At 46.7% G+C, this 22,154-nt stretch overlaps 1 long non-coding RNA gene across 2 annotated transcripts; it reads right to left on the bottom strand.

Annotated features, from left to right (window-relative positions):
- Window positions 1-646: 646 nt before the first annotated feature.
- LOC120298537 lies at window positions 647-21,844 on the bottom strand. Of its 2 annotated transcripts, none has more exons than XR_005554115.1 (3): window positions 21,783-21,844; window positions 19,555-19,765; window positions 647-710 (listed from the first exon to the last, which is right to left on the bottom strand). It is a non-coding gene; the product is annotated as an uncharacterized LOC120298537 (long non-coding RNA). The 2 variants fall into 2 exon arrangements; XR_005554116.1 differs by lacking the exon at window positions 647-710 and adding an exon at window positions 18,811-18,979.
- Between the last annotated feature and the right edge of the window lie 310 nt (window positions 21,845-22,154).

The raw sequence follows: 22,154 nt of genomic DNA, 5'->3' as shown, positions 1-22,154 counted from the left end.
TGGAGGTTGTTTGTTGCGCTATGTGTTGTTAGCTTCTTTGGCAGCTCCTTGATTAGGGTATTGTTTACTTCTTGATTGTTTGTCTGGAAATTTAGCCTTGGCAATGGTTCATAGAACCAAAAAGAAAACATCAATGGCCCTTTTTAATGTTAGGTTGTCCATTGATCTGTAAAAGATGTTATAGTTTTGTAGCTTTGCAGACTGAGCAGAGGAAGTGCACTCTTCTACCAAATATTCTTCGAAAGAGACAACGTTGCTGGGCACGACTGAGGAAGAAACAAAGGAGAAAGAAGAAAAAAGAAGAAAAAAAGAGCAAGAAAATGTCTCCAGCGCAAGCCCTCTTAGTCTTCGGCTGTGATGGCACCCTCTACGCTGAGAGGTATGTTTAGTTGAGTCTTATATTCTTTAAAGCTTTAGGACAGGGGTCTCCAAACCTGGCCCTTTTATGACGTGTGGACTTCAACTCCCAGAATTCCTCAGCCAGCGTGCTGAGAGTTGAAGTCCACAAGTCATAAAAGGGCCAGGTTTGGAGACCCCTGCTTTAGGATATGGAGGGAGGTGGATGGTCTTCCAGTAATTATGCCTAGGTAAGCAAGGGTAACCCCTGTGTCTGGGGTAATAGTAACCACTGTGTAGTGTGCATTCTTAGGAGTAAAACCCCAGTTCCAACTGAAGTAATGTTGACTTTCAAGGCACGAATCCAAAATGACCTGTAGACGAAGAAGAAGACATCAACAGTAAGACAGATGGTTTAATTCACTCTTCGGTGTATCATGAAATTGAGGAAGCCTGGCCAGTACTGTTTGGGCCTTGCTGAAATTTACCCTAAGGCAGTGGTGATGAACCTATGGCACGTGGGACAGAGGTGGCACTCAGAGCCCTCTCTATGGGCACGCGCGCCTTCGCCCCAGCCCCACCTCCCCCCGCGGCCCCCTCTTCTCCAGCAGACCCCCGGAGGAGAATCACCCCTGGGTGTGGCCCGGGCGCAGCAGCCCAGCCAAGGACATGGCAGCCGGGCAGTGGGGACAAGACTCCGCCCTCGCACCCTGTCGCATGCAGATGATGCTGTGGGGCGCAGGCAGAAGGCGTGACTGCCATGGCACTGCAGGACCACCTGGGAGATCTGCGACGGGCCATGGAGGCGGTAGGTGGCCCTGCGGGATGGCAGAGCGGGATGGGGAGGCGGGCGGGCGAGAGCTGGGGCAGGGCGGCTTTTGGACACTCTAAAAGATCTAAAAGGTTCGCCATCACTGCCCTAAGGCTTGCTTTAGCAGTTTTTTAAAAAAATGGTCTTGGAGGTTCTTTGTTGTGCTATTTGTTGTTAGCGTCTTTGGCAGTTCCTTGATTAGGACATTGTTTACTTCTTGATTGCTAGTCTGATGTTAATCATAGTGTTAATCTATGCATATCTCAGTGTGGATTGCTGGTGAAGAGGTGTTGTCTTTTTTGCAAAGTGGGTACATATTGTTTCTGTCTGTCTATTCATGGCTAATGTGTCAGAGTGACAGGCTCCTAGAAATTTATTAATGTTTTTGGACATTGCTTGGTCTACGACAGGGGTAGGCAACCTTGGCTCTTTTATGACTCGTGTACTTCAACTCCCAGAATTCCTGAGCCAGAATGGCTGGCTCAGGAATTCTGGGAGTTGAAGTCCACGAGTCATAAAAGAGCCAAGGTTGCCTATCCCTGGTCTAGGATAGTCAGTTTCCCAACTGTAACTCTGGTTAGGTCTTTGAATTTATTGTGAAATTAAAGAGTTTTCATTATATATTCTGGCTGCTACCTGGTATTATGAGTGATATTTGATTTCACACCTTTCTTCCCTAGCATAATTTTAGCCATGGTGATGGTTCTTAGAACCAGAAAGGAAACCTCAGCGGCCCATTTAAATGATCAGTGTGGCCGGTGATTAATAATAGATTTTATAGATTTGTGCCTGGCATAATTCTAGCCAATGGTGATGGTTCTTAGAACCAGAAAGAAAACCTCAATGGCCCTTCTTAATGCTAGGTGTGGCTGTTGATCTATAATAGATTTTATAGTTTTCTGGCTGGCATTATTTTAGCCATGACGATGGTTATTAGAACCAGAAAGGAAACCTCAATGGCCCCTTTCTAATGCTAGGTGTGGCCGTTGATCTATAAAAGATTTTATAGTTTCCTAGCTTTGCAGATTGAGCGGAGGAACAAGTTGCGCTCTTCTGCCAAATGTTCCTCGAAAGAGACGACGCATGCTGGGCATGGCAGAGGAAGAAACCAAAGAGAAAGAAGAAGAAAGAAAGTAGAACCAAGATAGCAAGAAAATGTCTCCAGCTCAAGCCTTTGGCTGTGATGGCACCTCCTACACTGTGAGGTAAGTTTAGTTGAGTCTTATATTCTTCAAAGTCTCAGGGTCTGGAGGGAGGCGGATGATCCGTTATGCCAGGGGTCCCCAACCCCTGGTCGGTGGACCATCACTGGTCCGCAGCATGCCAGCAAGTGGGCCACACACATAAGCAAAGCTCCATCCTCAAGATTCAGGCAGTATTCAAAACCACACCCCCTCTGGTCCACAGAAAACCTTTCTCCACGGCACCGGTCCTTGGTGCCAAAAAGGTTGGGAACCTCTGCATTATGCCTAGATAAGGAATGGTAACACCTGCATCTGAGCTAATAGTAACCATTGTGTATTGTGCATTCTGAGGAGTAAAACTCCAGGGGCAGCTGATGTAACATTGATATTTTTTTTTAATCTCAAAGGCGTCTACTATACCATCTTAGAAAACAGAAGACACAGTTGTCAGCCTGCAGTGTTGATGGTGAAAATGGAGAAAGAAGGAATGGAATAAAAGAATGAATATGGTCTCCATCAAGAATGCTACTTCACCAACTCAATCACAACTGAGCTGTAGATAATAAAGTTTTAAATGTTTGTTGCCAGGCATAAATTTAGCCATGGCGATGGTTCTTAGAACTGGGGGGGGGAACTCTCAATGGCCCCTTTTAAAGCTAGGCATGGCTGTTGATAGATTATAAACTTTATGGTTTTCTTGCCTGGCATAATTTTAGCCATGGTAATGGTTTTCAGAACCTGAAATAAAACCTCAACAGTCCTTTTCTAATGAGCAAGTGCACTCTTGCTGACAAATGTTCCTCAAAAGAGACAACCCTTGCTGTGCACAGCAGAGGAAGAAACAAAAGCGAAGAAAGAAAAAAGAAGACCCAGACAGCAAGAAAATGTCTCCAGCTCAAGCCCTATTAGCCTTTGGCTGTGATGGAGCCTCCTACACTGTGTGGTAAGTTTAGTTGAGTCTTGTATTATTCAAAGACTTAGGATATGGAGGGAGGTGGGTGGTCTTCCACTACTTGTTGATCTATTATGCCAGGGGTCCTCAACTCTCAGTCTGTGGACCAGCACTGGACCGCACCATGCCACCAAGCAGGCCACACAAACAAGCAAACTCCATCCTCAGGATGCAGGTATTCAAAACCATACCCCCTCTGGTCCGCGGAAACCCTTTATCCATGGCACCATTCCCTGGTGCCCAAATGGTTGGGAACCTCTGCATTATGCCTAGATAAGGACAGGTAACACTTGCACTTGAGGTAATAGTAACCACTGTACTTTGTGCATTCTTCGGAGTAAAACTCCAGGGGCAGCTGAAGTAATACTATTTTTTTTAACTCAAAGACTTCTGCTACACCATTTTAGAAGACAAAAGATGAAAATGGAGGAACAAGGAATGGAACGCAAGAATGAATATCAAGAATGCTACTTCACCACATAAATCAAAACTGAACTGTAGATAATAGATTTAATACTTTTCTTGCCAGCTGTAAATTTAGCCACGGCAATGGTTTTTAGAACCAGAAAGGAAACTTCCCCAACAGCCCTTTTAAATGCTAGACACAGCTGTTGAGTGATTATAGATTTTACAGTTTTCTGCCTGGCGTAATTCTAGCCACGGTGATGGTTCTTAGAACCAGAAAGGAAATTACAACGGCCTTTTTAAATGACCAATGTGGCTGTTGATTGATTATAGATTTTATAGTTTTCTGCCTGGCATAATTCTGGCCATGGCGATGATTCTTAGAACCAGAAAGAAAGCCTCAACGGCCCTTTTTAATACTAGGTGTGGCCGTTGATCTATAAAAGATTTTATAGCTTTAGAGTCCCTGAGAGTGAGGGGAGGAACATTTGCACGCCTGTTGCCAAATGTTCCTCAGAAGAGACACAGAGGAAGAAACAAAGGCGAAGAAAGAAAAAAGAAGAACCAAGACAGCAAGAAAATGTCTGCAGCTCAAGCCCTATTATCCTTTGGCTGTGATGGCGCCTCCTACGCTGTGAGGTAAGTTGTATTCTTCAGAGTCTTAGGATATGGAGTGAAGTGGATGGTCCATTCTTCCTAGGAAATTGATGGTCCATTCTTCCTAGGTAACTAGGGGGTAACAACTGCTTCTGAGGTAATAGTAACCACAGTGTATTGTGCATTCATAGGAGTAAAACGCCAGTGGCAGCTGAAGTAATGCTGATTTTTTTTTTGTCTCAAAGGCATGTACTACAGCATCTTAGAGGACAGAAGACTCAGCGTCGATGGTAAAAGTACAAGAAGAAGGAATGGAAATTAAGAAGAATATAATGTTTTATATAATAGATTTTATATCGTTCTTGCCTGGCATAAATTAAGCCCTGGCAATGGTTATTAGAACCAGAAAGGAAACCTCCCCAACAGCCCTTTTAAATGCTAGGCATGGCTGTTGATCGATAACAGATTTTATAGTTTTCTGCCTGGCGTAATTTTAGCCATGGTGATGGTTCTTAGAACCAGAAAGGAAATTACAATGGCCTTTTTAAATGACCAGTGTGACTGTTGACTGATTATAGATTTTATAGTTTTCTGCCTGGCATAATTCTGGCCATGGCGATGGTTCTTAGAACCAAAAGAAAACCTCAATGGCCCTTTTTAATGCTAGGTGTGGCTGTTGATCAATTATAGATTTTATACCTTTCGTGCCTGGCATAATTCTGGCCATGACGATGGTTCTTAGAACCAGAAAGAAAGCCTCAACGGCCCTTTTTAATGCTAAGCGTGGCCGTTGATCTATAAAAGATTTTGTAGCTTTAGAGTCCCTGAGATCGAGGGGAGGAACATTTGCATGCCTGTTGCCAAATGTTCCTCAGAAGAGACACGGAGGAAGAAACAAAGCCGAAGAAAGAAAAAAGAAGAACCAAGACAGCAAGAAAATGTCTCCAGTTCAAGCCCTATTAGACTTTGGCTGTGATGGCGCCTCCTACGCTGTGAGGTAAGTTGTATTCTTCAAAGTTTTATGATATGGAGGGAGGTCAATGGTCCCCCCCCAAAAAAAATTGATGGTCCATTCTTCCTAGGTAAGTAGGGGTAACACCTGCATCTGAGGTAATAGTAACCACAGTGTATTGTGCCTTCTTAGGTGTAAAACCTCAGTGGCAGCTGAAGTAACGTTGATTTTTTTTTATTATTTCAAAGGCATGTACTACAGCATCTTAGAAGACAGAAGACTCAGCTTTGATGGTAAAAGTACAAGAAGAAGGAATGGAAATCAAGAATGAATACGATCTTGTAGATCGTTGATTTTATATCTTTCTTGCCTGGCATAAATTAAGCCCTGGCAACGGTTCTTAGAACCAGAAAGAAAGTTTCAATGGACCTTTTAATTCTAGGTGTGGCCATTGATTGATAATAGATTGTATAGTTTTCTGCCTGGTGTAAATTTAGCCATGGCTATGGTTCTTAGAACCAGAAAGAAAACCTCTCAGTGGCCCATTTAAATGACCAACGTGGCCAGTGATTAATCATAGATTTTATAGTTTTCTGCCTGGCGTAATTTTAGCCATGGCGATCGATCTTAGAATCAGAAAAAAAGATTCAATGGACCTTTTTAATTCTAAGTGTGGCCATTGATGGATAATAGATTTTATACCTTTCTTGCCTGGCATAATTCTAGCCATGGCGATGGTTCTTAGACCCAAAAGAAAACCTCAATGGCCCTTTTTAATGCTAGGTGTGGCTGTTGATCCATTATAGATTTTATACCTTTCTTGCCTGGCATAATTCTGGCCATGGCGATGGTTCTTAGAACCAGAAAGAAAGCCTCAACGGCCCTTTTTAATGCTAAGTGTGGCCGTTGATCTATAAAAGATTTTGTAGCTTTAGAGTCCCTGAGATCGAGGGGAGGAACATTTGCACGCCTGTTGCCAAATGTTCCTCAGAAGAGACACGGCGAAGGAAGAAACAAAGGCGAAGAAAGAAAAAAGAAGAACCAAGACAGCAAGAAAATGTCTCCAGTTCAAGCTCTATTAGCCTTTGGCTGTGATGGCGCCTCCTACGCTGTGAGGTAAGTTGTATTCTTCAAAGTTTTATGATATGGAGGGAGGACAATGGTCCCCCCCCCCAGCAAAAAAAATTGATGGTCCATTCTTCCTAGGTAAGTAGGGGTAACACCTGCCTCTGAGGTAATAGTAACCACAGTGTATTGTGCCTTCTTAGGTGTAAAACCTCAGTGGCAGCTGAAGTAATGTTGATTTTTTTTTTTTATCTCAAAGGCATGTACTCTACACCATCCTAGAAGACAGAAGACTCACTTGTCAGCCTGCAGTGTTGATGGTGAAAAAGGAGGAAGAAGGAATGGAACGCAAGAATGAACATGATCTCCACCAAGAATGCTATTTCACCAATTATGTCAAAACTGACCTTTAGAACAATCGCTGAAAATGTAAGCCACTTTCATGATCACACCACACTACACATTTTAATCCTATCTGTGACCATTGCTACATAATAGGGATTCTTGTTTTCTTGCCTGTTGTATTTTTAGCCCATTCCAGGTGTGTTCCATGATGTACATAAGATTCCATACTTTTCTTGCCTCCTTACTGTTAGGCCTGGCAATGGTTCTTAAAACCCAAAAGAAAATGTCTATGGCCCTTTCTATTGCTAGTCTTGGTCACTGATTATTAAAACAGTAATTAGTATTCTGGCCTAGTGTAATGTTAGCCACAGCTGTACTTCTTAGAACTTGAGAAGGGCCACACAAGCATTCCACATGCCAATCCATCCTATAAATAGTGATGACTCATTTTTAGAGGTCTTTCAGTCCCTGAGCTTGTGTGACACTCACACCGAATGGATGTGGATAATTATCGGCTCCCAGACTCACTCAGTCCATGAGCAGATACTTTCTGAGACTCACACCAGAAGTCTCTCTCTTTCAGTCCCCGAGTGAGCAGCGAGGGCGAATCACACTGGAGGCGTCAACAGCCCTCGGCTGGAAGTCTCTCCCGGTCCCTGAGGCTCCCCAACTGAGTCTCAAACTGGAAGGGAATCCTTTTGGATCGCTTCCCTCACTGGTCAATGATGATCATGATCATTGCAGTCCATGAAACCAGAGAGACAAAAGAGATGCACTATTCCTGATTCCATCTGCACCGCCCCCCATGTTTAGGCATGGACCCTTGGTCACGCCTCCTTCGCCCCCTGCCACTCGCCTCAGCCCATTTACAGCCAGCTTTCCTCCTCCGTTGCCCTCCCGCAGCCATTCTCCACGGCCAGTGGACCCTTGGTCCTCTGCCCGTCGCCCTTCGGCCTGGACAATTCACCCAGACACCCTTTGGCCCGGGCCTTTGGCTATATGGGACAAATAGCCCCCAGCCATGGTGCTGCGGGGGCAGCATGCGATGAGCAACCCCAGGGGCTGGGGAGGGCAGCTGTGATGCAAGATTTTTTTTAAAAAGTGCTCTGCTCTGCATGTTTTGGGGCCTTGCAGCTCTGACCCCAGAATCGGAAGGAGGGGGATTGGCAGCAGAAGTAGCAACCACCGGGGCCACTGGGGGGAGCAGTCAGACAAGAGTGTGTTGGGGAACGAGGGAGGGAAGGAGGGGCACCTCAAGGGGACTTCACAAAGACAGCTTGACTCGCAACTCAAACGAAAGAGAGGAGGAGGAGAAAGGCCGGAGCAGCTTCTGCCACAGCCCGGGAGGCGGGTTAGGGGGGCACACAGGCAAACAGGGCTGGTGTGCTGCTGGAACTGGAGCGTCATGGGAGGGAAGCGTGGGCTAATGGGACTGCTTGCGCCTTGGGAGGGAAGGGAGGGCAACTGGCAAGGACTGGGGCTGATGGGAGTGCTTGCGCCGTCGTGGGAGGGAAGGGAGGGCAAATGGCAAGGGCTGGGGCTGATGGGACTGCGTGCGCCGTCGTCGGAGGGAAGGGAGGGCAAATGGCAAGGGCTGGGGCTGATGGGACTGCGTGCGCCCTCGTGGGAGGGAAGGGAGGGCAAATGGCAAGGGCTGGGGATGATGGGACTGCGTGCGCCGTCGTGGGAGGGAAGGGAGGGCAAATGGCAAGGGCTGGGGTTGATGGGACTGCGTGCGCCGTCGTGGGAGGGAAGGGAGGGCAAATGGCAAGGGCTGGGGCTGATGGGACTGCGTGCGCCGTCGTGGGAGGGAAGGGAGGGCAAATGGGAAGGGCTGGGGATGATGGGACTGCGTGCGCCGTCGTGGGAGGGAAGGCAGGGAAAATGGCAAGGGCTGGGGCTGATGGGACTGCGTGCGCCGTCGTGGGAATGGGAAGGGCTGGGGCTGATGGGACTGCGTGCGCCGTCGTGGGAGGGAAGGAGGGCAAATGGCAAGGGCCTGGGGCTGATGGGACTGCGTGCGCGTCGTGGGGGAAGGGAGGGCAAATGGAAGGGCTGGGGCTGATGGGACTGGCGGCGCCGTCGTTGGGGGAAGGGAGGGCACATGGCAGGGCTGGGGCTTGATGGGACTGCGTGCGCCGTACGTGGGGGGGAAAGGGAGGGCAATGGCAAATGGCTGGGGGCTGTATGGGACATAGTGCTCCGTCGTGGGGGTGAAGAGAGGGCAATGGCAGGGCTGGGGCTGATGGGACCTGCGTGCGCCGTCGTTGGTGGAAAGGGAAGGTGCCCCCCCCACATGGCAAGGGCGGGCTAATGGGACTGCTTGCGCCTTGGGAGGGAAGGGAGGGCAACTGGCAAGGACTGGGGATGATGGGACTGCTTGCGCCGTCGTGGGAGGGAAGGGAGGGCAAATGGCAAGGGCTGGGGCTGATGGGACTGCGTGCGCCGTCGTGGGGGGGGAAGGGAGGGCAAATGGCAAGGGCTGGGGCTGATGGGACTGCGTGCGCCGTCGTGGGGGGGAAGGGAGGGCAAATGGCAAGGGCTGGGGCTGATGGGACTGTGTGCGCCGTCGTGGGAGGGAAGGGAGGGCAAATGGGAAGGGCTGGGGCGGATGGGACTGCGTGCGCCGTCGTGGGGGGGAAGGGAGGGCAAATGGCAAGGGCTGGGGCTGATGGGACTGCGTGCGCCGTCGTGGGGGGGAAGGGAGGGCAAATGGGAAGGGCTGGGGCTGATGGGACTGCGTGCGCCGTCGTGGGAGGGAAGGGAGGGCAAATGGCAAGGGCTGGGGATGATGGGACTGCGTGCGCCGTGGTGGGAGGGAAGGGAGGGCAAATGGCAAGGGCTGGGGATGATGGGACTGCGTGCGCCGTGGTGGGAGGGAAGGGAGGGCAAATGGCAAGGGCTGGGGATGATGGGACTGCGTGCGCCGTCGTGGGAGGGAAGGGAGGGCAAATGGCAAGGGCTGGGGCTGATGGGACTGCGTGCGCCGTCGTGGGAGGGAAGGGAGGGCAAATGGCAAGGGCTGGGGCTGATGGGACTGCGTGCGCCGTCGTGGGGGGGAAGGGAGGGCAAATGGCAAGGGCTGGGGCTGATGGGACTGCGTGCGCCGTCGTGGGGGGGAAGGGAGGGCAAATGGGAAGGGCTGGGGCTGATGGGACTGCGTGCGCCGTCGTGGGAGGGAAGGGAGGGCAAATGGCAAGGGCTGGGGCTGATGGGACTGCGTGCGCCGTCGTGGGAGGGGAGGGCAAATGGGAAGGGCTGGGGCTGATGGGACTGCGTGCGCCGTCGTGGGAGGGAAGGGAGGGCAAATGGCAAGGGCTGGGGCTGATGGGACTGCGTGCGCCGTCGTGGGGGGGAAGGGAGGGCCAATGGGAAGGGCTGGGGCTGATGGGACTGCGTGCGCCGTCGTGGGAGGGAAGGGAGGGCAAATGGGAAGGGCTGGGGCTGATGGGACTGCGTGCGCCGTCGTGGGAGGGAAGGGAGGGCAAATGGCAAGGGCTGGGGCTGATGGGACTGCGTGCGCCGTCGTGGGAGGGAAGGGAGGGCAAATGGCATGGGCTTGGGGGTTGGAACTGTGACCCGTCGTGGGAGGGACGGGTGGGTAGAAGCCAAGCTGGCCTTGCTGTTTGCCTGTGTGCCCCCCTAACCCGCCTCCCTGGCTGTGGCAGAAGCTGCTCCGGCCTTTCTCCTCCTCCTCTCTTTCGTTTGAGTTGCGAGTCAAGCTGTCTTTGTGAAGTCCCCTTGAGGTGCCCCTCCCTCCCTCCCTCGTTCCTCAACACACTCTTGTCTGACTGCTCCCCCCAGTGGCCCCGGTGGTTGCTACTTCTGCTGCCAGTCCCCCTCCTTCCAATCGGAAGGGGTCAGAGCTGCAAGGCCCCAAAACATGCAGAGCAGCCACAGCACTTTAAAAAATCGTGCATCACAACTGCCCTCCCCAGCCCCTGGGATTGCTCATTGCACGCTGCCCCCGCAGCACCATGGCTCCTGCCTGCCACCCAGCTGGCTGTGGGCTATTTGTCCTGTACAGACCAAGACCCAGGACAAACGGTATCTGGGTGAATTGGCCGGGCCGAAGGGCGACAGGCAGAGGGCCAAGGGCCCACTGGCCGTGGAGAATGGCTGCGGGAGGGCAGCGGAGGAGGAAAGCTGGCTGTAAATGGGCACGGGTGAGTTGATGGGCTGCATTTCTTGGGCACAAGGCTGCACTGCTGCTGAGGCCATCCTGACTCAGAGGTGATGCCAAGGCACTCATGACAGAGGTCTTCCAGCCCCTGAGTTACTACTCTGTGAAACTCACACTGAATGAGTAGGCAGCCAGACGCTCCCAGGCTCGTCCAGCCTCTGAGCACACACTCTGTGAGACTCACCATGGGAGGGAGACCCTTTCAGTACCTGAGTGAGCAGCCAGGGCGAGTCACACTGGAGGAGTCAACAGCGCTCAACTACAAGCCTCCTCCGGTGCCCTAGCTGAGTCTCAAACTGGAAGGGAATCCTTTTGAATCGCTTCCCTCCCAACTTCATACCCTGAGAAATAATGTCAGCTGCAGCCAGATCTCTTGGAACCAAAAGTAAACCTGGTGACACACTTTAATACGAGGTATTGCCATCTCTACAAATTAATAACTAGTTTTTTGCTAGAGTGAAACATTATGTCCTCGAACTGGAAAATAAATCTGTGTGACCCTTTTAAATTCTAGATGTGGCCATTGAAACCCTGAGTAGATTTCTTGCCTGGCTTAATTTAGGCACTATGGTCGTTCTTAGAACCAGAAAGCATCTCAATGGCCCTTTTTAACGCTGGGTGTGCCGGTGATTGATAATAGATTTTATAGTTTTCTGCCTGGCATAAATTTAGCCACAGCCATGGTTCTTAGAACCAGACAGAAAACCTCAACCTCTCTTGTTAATGTCTGGTGTGGCCAGTGATTGATAAAAGATTTCTATTTGGAATAATTTTATCCACGGCTGTTGTTTAAAATGTGTAAGTTATGTTTTGACTGATAAATATTAAACATGACACACAGTATGGCGGTCACCTCAAGAATTTTGATTTCTTTTGTCACACACATTTGTCTTTTTGTTCCTGAAATTTCTGTTTGACATTTATTTTTTGTACTACAACTGAGTTTTACTCCTGATTTACTGTTGTTAAGTAGTTGTGATGCTTATGGTAGACAAGTTTTATCTTTTACCTGTTTTTATGTATTCTTTCTTATCACCATCTCTTCAACAAGAGATACCTGTTGTGATATTTATGTATTTGAACACTGAAGTTGTGTTTTCTTTCTTCTGAGAAAAATCTTTTGATGACAACTATGGTTCCTTTTACACCTCACCTTTTGTCAAAATTGTCATTTTAAATTAGTGAACTATTTAACCCATGGTATTTTATCATTGCTTTTGTAATTTTTGTGTGACTTTTTATCCTTAAAATATTGGATTATGCTTTTATGTATTTTATCTGTAAGACTGTATTATGTTTTGAATTGTTGTACAAACTGTTGCAACTGGGTAACGCTTGGAATATATGATGCAGAACAATAAAGTATTTTTTGAGTCTTCCTTCACTATACGTTCCAGCAGCCCGACCGGAATTGAAATGGGGTTTAAATAGAGTATAATACATTATACTTATAGTGTATTATACTCTATTTAAACCCCATTTCAATTCCGGTCGGGCTGCTGGAACGTGCTGCATTGCCTCAGCTGCTGCTTAATCTGTACGTTTTGGGAGAATCCACCAGGAAAGTAGCGGCCCGCGCGCCTAATGGTGCGCGAATTATATAATTATATAACTAAAAATCACAAACAGTAGCAGTACAGTCAGGGCAAGTGTGTGTGACATCCCTTGTATCTAAGATGTCTGGCTTAGTTCAGTGCAACACTTGCTTTGCAGCTGTCTTTCGCAGTACCCTTTTCAAACTTGGAAACTGTCCTATCTGTAAACAAATCACTAGCCGACAAGGACAGATCATTTACCTAGGGTCTGTAATCCGTGTTCTTCGGGCAGAAATTAGGTGTCCAGTTCAGCCCCTCTAGTAAGCCCCCATGCTATCAGCCCCCTTTATCACAAAGATCCTGTAGGAGAAGGGCAGTGTGGACAACCGTGGGATCTGGCAGGGTGAGAGCTGTGAACCATAAACACAAAGCTTTCGCTGTGTCCCTGCACAACAGTTACAGTGCCCTTGCTGACCTTAATAGGGACATTATGGAGACAGGTAAAGGTATTTGTGAAGATAACTCAAATAAGCAGGGGATTGTGGTCCGAGATGAAGAACTAGATTTTGATAGGGAGAAGTGTGAATCAGGTATTGCACATCAGTCCTGCAAGAATAGAAAGGCTCCCAAAAAGAGAAGCTACCTTCTGGTAGGTGATTCAATTATAAGGGATGTAAATTTAGGAAAGGACACAGAGGCTTTGAAAGAGGTCAGGTGTCTTCCAGGTGCTACTGCAAGTAGGGACAAGAAGCGTATTTCTAAAATAATCAAGAATGGCAGCAAGGACTGTGATGTGGAGGCTATTGTACATCTTGGCACTAATGATCTGTCCCACAAAGATGTACTCTCTGTGCAGAATGATTTCCAGAGCTTGGGGAAGGAACTTAGCAGAATAGGCTGTAGGCTTACTTTCTCAGAGGTCTTACCAGTGTATAAGGAGCAAAACGGAAACGGCCAGTGCATAGCACAATTCAGTATGTGGCTAAAGGAGTGGTGTGAAGGGGAAGGCTTTGGATATATTAGTCACAATGTCAGTAGCTGGTCCAATCAAAAGATGTACAAAAGAGATGGTTTGCATCCATCAAAAAAAGGGACTGAGTTACTCGGCTATAAATTCACAGATTTTCTGGAGGGAAATTTAAACTAAACAGCGGGGCCAGGGAGTTAATTGATACGGAACAACCCTGTCCCCGGCAATTTAAAAACTATAGGGCTATCAGTGCATGTAGCATAGATGTGTGTGTGGACAAGAATACAAACCTTGCTACCAATCAAAATGAAGCCTCTAATAGCGAGTGCCACATAAAGTGCACTAACCAAATAGGTGGTAAGACAATAGGGGAACTCAGGCACCACACAGTTTATGTAGAAAGGAAACACAGGGCCACCCACAAAGGACTCAAATGTTTATACACCAATGCACAGAGTATGAACAGCAAACAGGGTGAACTAGAAATTCAGGTTAATGAGGGCAGATACGATATTGTTGCCATTATGGAAACATGGTGGGATGAAACCCACACATGGAACACACAGCTAGAGGGATTTAAATTATTTACAAGAAACAGACCAAATAAAAGAGGAGGTGGAGTTGCTCTCTATATAAGAAATAACTACATCTCCACAGAAATAGAGCACAACAATGATAAAAACTGTCTTGAATGCATTTGGGTCAATATAAAAGGGAGGGGAAATGACATTGCCATAGGTGTATACTACAGACCACCCAACCAAAGAGGAAATAGATGAACTTTTTGCTAGTCAGCTAACTAAGGTATGTAGGAAGCACATCACAATAGTAATGGGGGACTTTAACTACCCTGACATCAACTGGGAGACAAACTCTGCACCAAGTGGAAAATCAAACAGGTTCCTGGCAAACCTAGCAGACAACTCTGTCTCCCAAAAGTAGAGAAGGGAACTAGGGGATTAGCCATTTTGGATCTAATTCTCACTAACAGAGATGAAATGATAGACGGTGTTGAAGCCATAGGAACCCTGGGATGAAGTGATCATGCAATATTAGAATTCAACATTATAGAAGCACAACCAATAGAACACAGTCAAACTAGAGTCTTGGACTTCAAGAGATCTAATTTCAATAAACTTAGAGAGGGCTTGGGAAGGATTCCATGGATGAGAATCCTCAAGGGGAAAACAACTCAAGAAGCTTGGGAAATTTTGAAAAATGAGATAATAAAAGCACAGTCTAGCACATACCAACAAAGAGGAAAAACAACAGCTCCCAAAAGAAACCAGCATGGCTGCATAAAGAACTCTCTGACAAATTGAAAGATAAAAAGGACAAGTATAGAACGTGGAAAGAGGGGAACATAACTAAGTCAGAATATCAGCAAATAGCCCGAGCCTGCAAAGATGAAGTGAAGAAAGCCAAGGCTCAAAATGAACTAAGGCTTGCGACCAAAGTCAAAAATAACAAAAAAAAGCTTCTAACATGTAAAAAACAAGAAAAAAGTGAAGAAAATGATTGGTCCATTAGTGGGTGGAAGTGGCAAGAAGGTGACAAGCAACAGGGAGAAAGCAGAACTATTTTACTCATTTTTTGCATCTGTCTTTACACAAAGGGAAAAAACAGACCAACCTATCAAAAATAGTGCCATAAAAAACAAAACAGAAACACAAGTTAAGATAGGCAAGAAAATGGTTAGTGAGCACCTGTCCAGCCTAGATGAGTTCAAATCGCCAGGACCAGATGGATTACATCCCAGAGTTCTCAAGTAACTGGCAGATGTGATATCGGAGCCACTGAACTATATTTTTCAAAGATCCTGGAACACAGGGGAACTACCAGAGGACTGGAAAAGAGCTGATGTAGTTCCCATCCTCAAAAAAGGCAAAAAAATGGATCCAGGAAATTACAGACCTATCAGCCTGACCTCAATACCTGGGAAGATCCTGGAAAAGATAATCAAACAACGAATCAACGAACACCTAGAGGCAAACAAAGTCATTACTAAAAGCCAACATGGGTTTGTCAAAAATATATCATGCCAGACAAATCTTATTGCATTCTTTGACCAAGTGACAAAATTAGTGGATCAGAGGAATGCTGTGGACATAATTTACTTGGACTTCAGTAAGGCATTTGATAAAGTAGATCACAACCTACTACTTGACCAGATAGAAAAATGTGGGGTAGACAGAACCACCACCAGCTGGATCCGTAGCTGGCTGACCGGCCGTACTCAGCGAGTGGTCCTCAATGGAACTGCATCTATATGGAGGGAAGTGTGTAGTGGGGTGCCCCAGGGCTCTGTTCTGGCCCAGTACTCTTCAACATCTTCATCAACGATTTGGATGAAGGGATAGATGGGGAACTCATCAAATTTGCAGATGACACCAAGCTGGCAGGAATAGCCAACACTCCAGAAGACAGGCTTAAGATACAGAAGGATCTGACAGACTTGAACACTGGGCACTAACTAACAAAATGAAATTCAATGGTGAAAAAAGCAAGGTTCTACATTTAGGCAAGAAAAACCCAATGCACAAGTACAGCATAGGTGGCACCATGCTCAATAGTAGTAACTGTGAGAGGGACCTCGGAGTCCTAGTAGACAATCACTTAAATATGAGCCAGCAGTGTGCTGCAGCTGCCAAAAAGGCCAACACAGTGCTAGGCTGCATTAAGAGAGGGATAGAATCAAGATCACGTGAAGTGTTAATACCACTTTACAATGCCTTGGTAAGGCCACACTTGGAATACTGCATCCAGTTTGGTCACCACGATGTAAAAAAGATGTTGAGACTCTAGAAAGAGTACAGAGAAGAGCAATAAAGATGATTAGGGGACTGGAGGCTAAAACATATAAGGAACGGTTGCTAGAATTGGGTATGTCTAGTTCAGGGGTAGGCAACCCAAAACACTCAAAGAGCCACTTGAACCCGTTTCCCACCAAAAACAAAACACCGGGAGCTGCAAAACCCTTTTGATATCTAAAATGAAGATAACACTGCATATATCCTTTTTTATCTTTATTATAGGTGTGTGTGTGTGTGTGTGTGTGTGAGAGAGAGAGAGAGAGAGAGTGTTTGTGTATGTGTGTGTGTATACACACACACACACACACACACACACACACATTAAAAATAAAAGTAAAAATATGACTCTTGGGAATATCCATACTATTAAAACAATGATCACCGAGAGAATGCTTTAATAGAATAAAATTACATACACACACAGGTAAAAAAAGGATATATGCAGTGTTATCTTCATTTTAGATGTCAAAAGGGTCTCTCTCTGTGTGTCTCTCTCCCTCCCTCCCTCTCTGCCCTTGGTCTGCCACTCCTCTTCCCCCACTCTCTTTCTTTCTCTCTCTTTCCTCTCTCTCTTTCCCCCTCCCTCTCTCTCTCTCTCTTTCTCTCTCTCTCTTTCTCCTCCCCCCCCTCTGCTGCTCACCTGGCAAGCTTCAAGTTGTTCTCCAACAATCTCAGGGGTAGGCAACCTCGTGTCTTTTATGACTCATGGACTTCAACTCCCAGAATTCCTGAGTCAGCCTAGCTGGGCTAGCTAGCTCTCTCCTGCCCTTCCTGCTTCCTGCTTCCTGCAGAGACGCAGCAAAGGGAGGAGCTCCGCCCAGAAAGCTTTTCAGCTCCTCGGAGAACAATGTGAGTGCACTCTCTTTTACACACACACACACACACACACACACAGAGAGAGAAGCAGGGAAGCGCAATTGCCTCTCTCTGTCTCTGTCTCTCTCTGCAAAGGCAGAGGAGGCTGGGAGCCACAAGGGAAGGCTCAAAGAGCCGCATGCGGCTCTGGAGCCGCAGGTTGCCGACCTGTGGTCTAGTTTAACGAAGAGAAGGACAAGGGGGGACATGATAGCAGTATTCCAATATCTCAGGGGCTGCCATAAAGAAGAGGGAATTAAGCTATTTTCCAAAGCACCTGAAGGCAGGACAAGAAGCAACGTGTGGAAACTAATCAAGGAGAGAAGCAACCTAGAACTAAGGAGAAACTTCCTGACAGTGAGAACAATTAATCAGTGGAACAACCTGCCTCCAGAAGCAGTAAATGCTCCAACACTGGAAGTTTTTAAGAAGAGACTGGACAGCCACTTTTCCGAAATGGTGTAGGGTTTCCTGCCTGAGCAGGGGGTTGGACTAGATGACCTCCAAGGTCCCTTCCAACTTTACTAATATGAATATGAATATATTTGGGATCCGGCGGTCAGGAGCTTGGACCTGTTAGGCACCTTGTGCTCCTGCCCTGTGCCGAAATCACCGAGGATCATCTTTTGTAAGGATTTGGGGGTTCTACCAAAATAAACTTCCAATGAAGTTTTTTGTGCTTTATATAACAAATGTGTTAGATTTCTCTCTCTCCCTCTCTCATCTATTATCTATCTCACCTATTAATCATCTATATCAGACATGTCAAACACCATGCCCGGGGCCCGGATGCGGCACGCAAAGTGGTTTCATGTGGCCCACGAAGCCATCCTGGAAACAGTGAGGGAGCCCGCTGTCTTGGCCCCAGCCGGCTGGGAGCCAATGTACAATTTTGTGGTGGCCATCTTGGTACTTGCCCCAGTGAACCATGCCTTGGCACTTGCCCCCGTCCCACCCCATTCTGCCAGAGACCCTCAGATCTGTCCCATTCCTGCCCAGACCCCCACAGGCACCCTTGACGTGACTGGTGTAGAATTGGGCACGCCCACCCAGTAGGCCATACCTACTCCATGCACACCCACCCAGTAGGCCACACCCACTCTGGCCACACCCACCCAGTCCCCCCCCCCGAGCAACTGCAATGCTGATGCGGCCCTCAGTGAAATTGAGTTTGACACCCAATCTATATTTAATCTATCCAGTAACCTTTTCTGCTGTACCTTGGGGAAAAAATGCCATGGACTTACCTGGCTACAGGAGGGCAGCATTCCCTGTTTTGCCCTCCTCAGTGCCCTATTAGAAATGAAATTTTAGCTTCTGCAAGTATCTTTTGTATTCCCAGCAGCCTCTTCTGTGGCTGCTTTGAGCTTCCATCAAAGGAAGGAAATGAAAGAATAAAAATAAGCCACTTCAGGGCTTCTTTGCTAAACGTTACAGCACACACTGGCCACAAGAGGGCAGACTTTGCTGCTTCGACTAAACTCAGTTTTATACGTGTTTGCTTATTATGTATATTCCTTTATCAAAGGTGTACTCTGAGTGCCCCTAGGAGTCAGCAACCTGCGGCTCTGGAGCCGCATATGGCTCTTTGAGCCTTCCCCTGCAGCTCCCAGCCTCCTCTGCCATTTGCAGACCGAGAGAGAGGCACTTGTGCTTCCCCCCTCCTCTCTCTCTCTCTCTCTCTCTCTCTCTCTCTCTCTCTCTCTCTCTCTCTCTGTGTGTGTGTGTGTGTGTGTGTGTGTAAAAAAGAGAGTGGACTCACAGTGTTCTCCGACGAGCTAAAAAGCTGACTGGATGGCACTCCTCCTTTTGCTGCGTCTCTGCAGGAAGCAGGAAGGGCAGGAGAGAGCTAGCTAGCCCAGCTATGCTGACTCAGGAATTCTGGGAGTAGAAGTCCATGAGTCATAAAAGATGTTTTCGGTTGTAAATGGGTCCAAGTGGCTCTTCGAGTGTTTTGGGTTACCTACTCCTAGGGCCTAAGAAAAAAGCACTGAGTTGTAGGAATCATAACAAATCACCAGAATTCTTGATCGGTTTAATTTCCTGCTTTTACCAGCTGGTCTTGGGGTGAAGAGAATCAAATTCTGCCACAAGACCTCCCACTTGCTATTGGCACAGCCTTCTCAAAACAACACAACTCCATATTTTGAGCTGGAGCACAGGCTTGAACCAGAGGAGCCGGTCAAATTTCCCCCGAACCCTGAATTAACCACAAAACAACGGCTAAAAGGAGAATAGTTTCTCCTTTCTGTTATGTTTTTCCTTCTAAACAGTAGAAGAAAATACAATGAGCAATTGCTTTGGGAGATCAACAATAACAACAATAGAGTTGGAAGGTCGTAGTCCAGCAGGAAAGCCTATAGTACCACTTCAGACAAATGGTTGTCAAGTCTCTTCTTAAAAACCTGAAGCCCTACTCTTTCCTTGCCCAAGAGGGCAAAAAAGTCAGGCTTTCCCAAGATATGAAAGACTATGTTGTTATTTTAGGGGCAAAGTCATCAGAACGCAGCCTTAGGCAGGAATAGCAGCCACACAAGGAAATCAACCTTACCTGCCAACTTCCAGTCACACATGCGCAGTAGTCCTCCACTGTCTTACACACCGACCTCCCCGGGATGGCCAACTTCCTGTCCGTTTCTGTGGCCGTCCTTCCACTTCCATTCAGAACGACCTTCTCGGCATGGCCGACTTCCTGTCCCTAAGCAGGCGGCTGGATGCCGGTACGAGAGACTAGGAGGCTGGGTCTCTTTGTGCCCTTTCCACTTCAGAGGGAGAAAAACAAGAGGCCAAAGTGGGAACATAGAGATACAGTTCATATGTTGGAAACATAAATTTCAGGGATTCTTTCTCAGGCTTAGTTGCCCCATCTGCATTTGTAAAATGGCCCTTGGGCCCCGTTTTACAGCCGGAGAGGGCAAGACAGGTTCAGGGAACAGACCAGTCGGGATTTTGAGGTTATTCTTTTGCATCTGTATTATTAGAAGCCTTGATATTAATAATTATAGAGCAGAGGTTTTCAACCAGTGGTATGTGTACCACTTGTGGTACTTTGCCACATGGCCTGTAGACCGTGATTGCAAGTCACGTGTAGTAGGGGAGGGGAATGAGCCTATCGTGGCTTATTAATATTAATAAGGTTTTAATAATAAAGAATAATCATCATCTTAAAACGCCATTAAAGAGGTTTATTTATTTTTGTGGCTGCAGTATCTGATTTGACAGAGTTTTCTGTCCCTTGGCTATAGGATGGAGGCCATTAAAAAAAGCCTACCATTGACTCCAAGCTAAAGCTATGAGACGGGAAAGTGTGCCCTCTTCTGGTCAAAAACGGGTATTGTGGCCACCAAAAGAAATAAACCTTTTTAATGGCATTTTAAATTCTCTATCTTTATTAACAGTATTAACACCTTATTAATAGGGCCAGGGGAGGCCCTTTTGCTGCAACGCAGGCGCGGAAGAAGAAATCTGCTTCAAAAGCCTTAAATCTAGTTAAGGAGGACTATGATGCCCTATTAATATTAATAAGGTTTTAATAATAAAGAATAACCTTAAAATGCCATTGAAAAGTTTTTTTTTAATTTTTATTTTTAACCAACAAAACAGAACAAATCAAAATATAACACACATACACATACAATATATACTCCTTTTTTTTACAGCAATTACGTAACGGTAATCTAATATTTACATTTCCCCCTTATTCTTCTTTAGAATATTTGTCCTTATAGCCCCATTATTTCTTATTTACATTTTTCTTCCTACATGGTCTACTTCTTACTAAGAATAATTCATATTATTATACATTATTATAGACATATTTTCACTTTTGACCTTTCCATATTTATTCTCCTCTATTGAAAAGTTTTTTAATGGCTCCTCTACCTGCTTCAACCACAGGATGGCACTGTTTTTTGACCCTTAATAGCATTCAATAACTTCAATAGATAAATAATAATAATCTTAAAATCATATTAAAAGGATTTATTTCCTTTTGTGACTGCTATTCTTTAACCGTAGGACTCAATTCTTCCCAGAGGGCTTGACCGCTTTAGTCTCAATAAATAACTTCCCCTCTCCCAGGAAACAGGCGATGGGAGCATAAGGGGGCTTCCTGTGCACTTTCCTCACTGTTTTTAAATATCCCTAAGCTACAGCCAACCTAAGCAAAGCAGTTACCAACAGAATAAGAGACGTGGAGTTCCAGCTAGAACTTAACAGAATCTCTCTCTGCAGCAAGAAAATGGATTAAATGGGGTGTGTGGGGACCAGCAAGGTATCTGAAAGACCTGAGCTTTCCTAAGAGTAGGAACCCTACCTCCTGCTATTTCCCACCAAAACTGCAATATTTAGAGGAGCGGTGGCAATCGCAACCTCCCACCGTGTTTCCCACTGCCTCTTGTGGTTTTTACTGGGCTCCCAACCTTACTCCAGTTCCATCCCCGTCTTTTTAAAAGGAAAAGCCTTAATCTCACTGAAGCTGGCAAAAAAGGGGGGGAAAAATCCTCAAGGACAACTTATCTGTTTTCCCCCAGTTCCTTCTTAACAGCCACAGAAAGTGGGGGTCACCCATTTGGCAGAGGGAGCGTGACCTCCTTTCTCCACTGCCTTTTCCAAAAAGGCTAAAGCTTTCATCCGGCAGGCGTCCCCACCCTTCCTCCTGGCCGCTACATCAGTCGATGCAGCTGTGACTGGGGGAAGTTAGCAAAACTGCAAGCCGGACTCTGCAAAGACCCGGGTCTCCTACTTCCCCCAGAGAGACCTGCTTTTCCTTTCTCTTACCTCTGGGCGGTGGGTGGGCTGTTTACGGCAACCTGGAGAGGAAAGGAAGAAATCTCCTACCCTTCCTAACCCTGACTTGTTTTGGACGAAGGTCTACAAAGTTAGATGGACGGCGAACAAAATAATAAAAGCCATTAGTTGCAACTTCTCACGTCTCATCCCTTTTATCCATCCTTTAAATGATAAACCTAGAAGGGAACGATAGGTTATACACATTTTCAAAATAAACTGCATTTATTTTTATATTGATCGTTTCTTAATAAAAATGCACACAATTTCAAATAGAGATTTGATATTGCGCCTATATTAATACATAGGGATCTCTAAGAAATATAGTTTAGAAACATCAAACCTAAATACAAACCTACATAC

Source organism: Crotalus tigris, unplaced genomic scaffold, assembly GCF_016545835.1.
Source record: "Crotalus tigris isolate CLP2741 ecotype Arizona unplaced genomic scaffold, ASM1654583v1 scf7180000024047.22154, whole genome shotgun sequence".
Classification (NCBI taxonomy): domain Eukaryota; kingdom Metazoa; phylum Chordata; class Lepidosauria; order Squamata; family Viperidae; genus Crotalus; species Crotalus tigris.
The sequence above is the reverse complement of the archived record's forward strand: the minus strand, read 5'-3'. Positions and strand labels throughout refer to the sequence as shown.